Here is a 5887-nt window from a genome sequence, read left to right on the forward strand (position 1 = left end):
ATGTCAATTTATTTTGAAGAAAGCTGATTTTTCCAAAGAATAACCCATTGGGCCATTGAAGTCAAATTAAACGATCGGTAAATGTGCAATCTTATATATGCGTTGCATATATTGGTGATGTAAGATCTAGAAGACGTTATCTTTGCAAATATGATCTAATATATTTTCTAATTTGTTGCTTTAGACCTTTTTAAGTTGATGTAAAGCTTTAACGATCATGTATGTTTCATTTGGTATAATATTTGTAATATAGGGGCAGAAATTGGGTTGCACTTGATGCTTAAATGTGCTGATGGTCATATTGTCAGTAGCAGAGTCTTAAGCATGTGTTCGAAAAGGATTGAAATTATAAGATTGCTTATTTGAAAAGCAGGAAATGATCAGAGAGGGTTGCTTTCAATAATTAGTGAATCCTATTAGCATGCAGTAAATTCAGCGGAAACAAGTAAACTAGCAAGTTGTAGATTAGTCCTATTAGTGAATCCTACTCGGGTCGGTCTTAGACTCACTAATGCAACCTAATTCCCTACAACCAATGCTCTGATACCAAATGTGATGCCCCGTACAAAACCATCGTGTACGAATCATCAACAACAGGATCATTACAAGGTTAAGTACTATATGCTATAATTAAAGAAATTGCATTCGCGATAAAAAAGGTGATGTCATAACCGACATCAAATGTTTTACATTTCAAAAGCATGCTTCACTAAGTAGAAGCAAATAATAAGTGTACGTGACCCCAAAGGTCGTTACATAACATAGTTTCAAAAGTAAATAAGTTTGAATGCAAGATAAGTAGTCATGCGATAACAACTCTAAGCAGCGGGTTCTACAGCACGACAAGTAAGACAGCGGAAGCAACCTCAAGCACCTGAGAAATACATGCTTAAAAACGTCAACACAAAGGTTGGTGAGCTATAGTTTAAGTATAACAGTATGTAAGGTAGGCCACGAGATTTCAGTGCTACAAAGAGGGTTTCAAAACAGTATGATAAAGTATATGTTAACCGTGGGCACTTGGTAACTAACTTAACGTTTAAAATACCCCCTGAAAGTACACTTGGCGAGTGCATATGCTTACGAAGTATTAAACACTCGTTGACTGCTAGCGCGACTAGCCCGAGTGGGGATGTCAAACCCTATGGATCCATATCTAAGATTCGCGTTCACCGGTTCATAAACCAATGATTAAACGTTACCGAGCTAAAGGGAATGTTTCTGCCGTTATATAACCCACACATATATAAGTTTAAGTACTCGTTCCTAGTATGTAAAACATAAAATCCGCATGTATTCTCAGTTCCCAAAACAAGTTAAAGTAAAAAGGGAATGCTATAACTCACAATGATATGTAGCGGTAAAGTAGTAGTCGGAAAAGGTGTGCAAGTAAATGGTCCGAAGTCCTCAACCTAAGTCAAATAGTACTAAGTCAGTAAATCGTCTTAATAGGTTTAAAAGTATGTAATTAAGGTCTTAAGGGTCATCATCATTCATCATTAAACAAAAGGCGTAAAGTAAGTTTCGTTTATGAAAGTAGTTTTCAACAAAGTCTGACTTCAGTCAGTCACCACGGCCTCTACCCTTACTGAATTAAGGTGAGATCAGTGGCCATGGCTCCGTCTATGAGTCCCTTATGTGTGGTAAAATTTACAGAAGCAAACTCGTCTTGGTTTGACCGTGGCGACGGTCTAAGTGCGAGTAGGTCAGAAATTTCTGCACAACGTTAAAGGACATAGTGACGATCGGAGGGCCATAAATCCTAAACCGTAACTCGGATTAAGACGAGTCCTATATGAAAAGTTATCTACACGAACTGAGCTATCTGAAAATCAAGGTTACAGTAGCCCAGGTTGTATTGACCCGAACTTTTCCATGTTTATATATATTAATTGAGATTGATATTTACATGATTAAATGTTTCCAACATGTTAAGCAATCAAACTTGTTAAGACTTGATTAATTGAAATATGTTTCATATAGACAATTGACCACCCAAGTTGATCGGTGATTCACGAACGTTAAAACTTGTAAAAACTATATGATGACATATATATGGATATATATATAGTTAACATGATACTATGATAAGTAAACATATCATTAAGTATATTAACAATGAACTACATATGTAAAAACAAGACTACTAACTTAATGATTTTTAAACGAGACATATATGTAACGATTATCGTTGTAAAGACATTTAATGTATATATATCATATTAAGAGATATTCATACATGATAATATCATGATAATATAATAATTTAAAATCTCATTTGATATTATAAACATTGGGTTAACAACATTTAACAAGATCGTTAACCTAAAGGTTTCAAAACAACACTTACATGTAACGACTAACGATGACTTAACGACTCAGTTAAAATGTATATACATGTAGTGTTTTAATATGTATTTATACACTTTTGAAAGACTTCAATACACTTATCAAAATACTTCTACTTAACAAAAATGCTTACAATTACATCCTCGTTCAGTTTCATCAACAATTCTACTCGTATGCACCCGTATTCGTACTCGTACAATACACAGCTTTTAGATGTATGTACTATTGGTATATACACTCCAATGATCAGCTCTTAGCAGCCCATGTGAGTCACCTAACACATGTGGGAACCATCATTTGGCAACTAGCATGAAATATTTCATAAAATTACAAAAATATGAGTAATCATTCATGACTTATTTACATGAAAACAAAATTACATATCCTTTATATCTAATCCATACACCAACGACTAAAAACACCTACAAACACTTTCATTCTTCAATTTTCTTCATCTAATTGATCTCTCTCAAGTTCTATCTTCAAGTTCTAAGTGTTCTTCATATATTCTACAAGTTCTAGTTACATAAAATCAAGAATACTTTCAAGTTTGCTAGCTCACTTCCAATCTTGTAAGGTGATCATCCAACCTCAAGAAATCTTTGTTTCTTACAGTAGGTTATCATTCTAATACAAGGTAATAATCATATTCAAACTTTGGTTCAATTTCTATAACTATAACAATCTTATTTCAAGTGATGATCTTACTTGAACTTGTTTTCGTGTCATGATTATGCTTCAAGAACTTCGAGCCATCCAAGGATCCGTTGAAGCTAGATCCATTTTTCTCTTTTCCAGTAGGTTTATCCAAGGAACTTAAGGTAGTAATGATGTTCATAACATCATTCGATTCATACATATAAAGCTATCTTATTCGAAGGTTTAAACTTGTAATCACTAGAACATAGTTTAGTTAATTCTAAACTTGTTCGCAAACAAAAGTTAATCCTTCTAACTTGACTTTTAAAATCAACTAAACACATGTTCTATATCTATATGATATGCTAACTTAATGATTTAAAACCTGGAAACACGAAAAACACCGTAAAACCGGATTTACGCCGTCGTAGTAACACAGCGGGCTGTTTTGGGTTAGTTAATTAAAAACTATGATAAAATTTGATTTAAAAGTTGTTATTCTGAGAAAATGATTTTTATTATGAACATGAAACTATATCCAAAAATTATGGTTAAACTCAAAGTGGAAGTATGTTTTCTAAAATGGTCATCTAGACGTCGTTCTTTCGACTGAAATGACTACCTTTACAAAAACGACTTGTAACTTATTTTTCTGACTATAAACCTATACTTTTTCTGTTTAGATTCATAAAATAGAGTTCAATATGAAACCATAGCAATTTGATTCACTCAAAACGGATTTAAAATGAAGAAGTTATGGGTAAAACAAGATTGGATAATTTTTCTCATTTTAGCTACGTGAAAATTGGTAACAAATCTATTCCAACCATAACTTAATCAACTTGTATTGTATATTATGTAATCTTGAGATACCATAGACACGTATACAATGTTTCGACCTATCATGTCGACACATCTATATATATTTCGGAACAACCATAGACACTCTATATGTGAATGTTGGAGTTAGCTATACAGGGTTGAGGTTGATTCCAAAATATATATAGTTTGAGTTGTGATCAATACTGAGATACGTATACACTGGGTCGTGGATTGATTCAAGATAATATTTATCGATTTATTTCTGTACATCTAACTGTGGACAACTAGTTGTAGGTTACTAACGAGGACAGCTGACTTAATAAACTTAAAACATCAAAATATATTAAAAGTGTTGTAAATATATTTTGAACATACTTTGATATATATGTATATATTGTTATAGGTTCGTGAATCAACCAGTGGCCAAGTCTTACTTCCCGACGAAGTAAAAATCTGTGAAAGTCCCACTTTTAAAATCTAATATTTTTGGGATGAGAATACATGCAGGTTTTATAAATGATTTACAAAATAGACACAAGTACGTGAAACTACATTCTATGGTTGAATTATCGAAATCGAATATGCCCCTTTTTATTAAGTCTGGTAATCTAAGAATTAGGGAACAGACACCCTAATTGACGCGAATTCTAAAGATAGATCTATTGGGCCTAACAAACCCCATCCAAAGTACCGGATGCTTTAGTACTTCGAAATTTATATCATATCCGAAGGGTGTCCCGGAATGATGGGGATATTCTTATATATATGCATCTTGTTAATGTCGGTTACCAGGTGTTCACCATATGAATGATTTTTATCTCTATGTATGGGATGTGTATTGAAATATGAAATCTTGTGGTCTATTATTATGATTTGATATATATATAGGTTAAACCTATAACTCACCAACATTTTTGTTGACGTTTTAAGCATGTTTATTCTCAGGTGATTATTAAGAGCTTCCGCTGTCGCATACTTAAATAAGGACGAGATTTGGAGTCCATGCTTGTATGATATTGTGTAAAAACTGCATTCAAGAAACTTATTTTGTTGTAACATACTTGTATTGTAAACCATTATGTAATGGTCTTGTGTAAACAGGATATTTTAGATTATCATTATTTGATAATCTACGTAAAGCTTTTTAAACCTTTATTGATGAAATAAAGGTTATGGTTTGTTTTAAAATGAATGCAGTCTTTGAAAAACGTCTCATATAGAGGTCAAAACCTCGCAACGAAATCAATTAATATGGAACGTTTTTAATCAATAAGAACGGGACATTTCAGTTGGTATCCGAGCGTTGGTCTTAGAGAACCAGAATTTTGCATTAGTGTGTCTTATCGAGTTTGTTAGGATGCATTAGTGAGTCTGGACTTCGACCGTGTTTACTTGAAAAATGATTGCTTAACAAATTTTGTTGGAAACTATATATTTTTAACATGTGAATATTATGTGATATATTAATCTCTTAACGCGTTTGATATTATGTGATAGATGTCTACCTCTAGAACAAGTCCCATTGACTCACCTAATAATAATGAAGAGTCAAATGTAAATTGGAATGATTCGTGGACTGATTCACAAGTTCCCGAAGAGGAACCGGAAGAAGAGTCGGAACCGGAAGAAGAATCGGAACCGGAAGAAGAATCGGAACCGGATGAAGAAATAGAACCGGTGGGGGAAATAATAAAACGGTTAAGTAAAAGAAAATTCTCAACCAACCGACCAAGGTTAATTATGGTCAATGGTGTTTCCGCCAAGGAAGCAAAATATTGGGAGGATTACCAATTCTCCGATGAATCGGATTCCGAAGAGAATTCCGATGATGTTATAGAAATTACCCCAACTGAATTTAAAAAGGCAAAAGAAAATAATAAGGGAAAGTGCATAAAAATAGAGAAATCTAATTCCAACCCCGATGAACTTTATATGTATCATCAACCCCCGAAGTCCTTAAGTTGTAACAATGACCCGGGAACCTCTAAACCACCAGGTTTTTCTAAACCAATGTGGAAAATTACGGCTCGTATTAGGGGAACATCATATATCCCTAGAAACCTGGCAAAACGAACCA

This window comes from Rutidosis leptorrhynchoides, chromosome 3 (assembly GCF_046630445.1).
Source record: "Rutidosis leptorrhynchoides isolate AG116_Rl617_1_P2 chromosome 3, CSIRO_AGI_Rlap_v1, whole genome shotgun sequence".
Taxonomy (NCBI): Eukaryota; Viridiplantae; Streptophyta; class Magnoliopsida; order Asterales; family Asteraceae; genus Rutidosis; species Rutidosis leptorrhynchoides.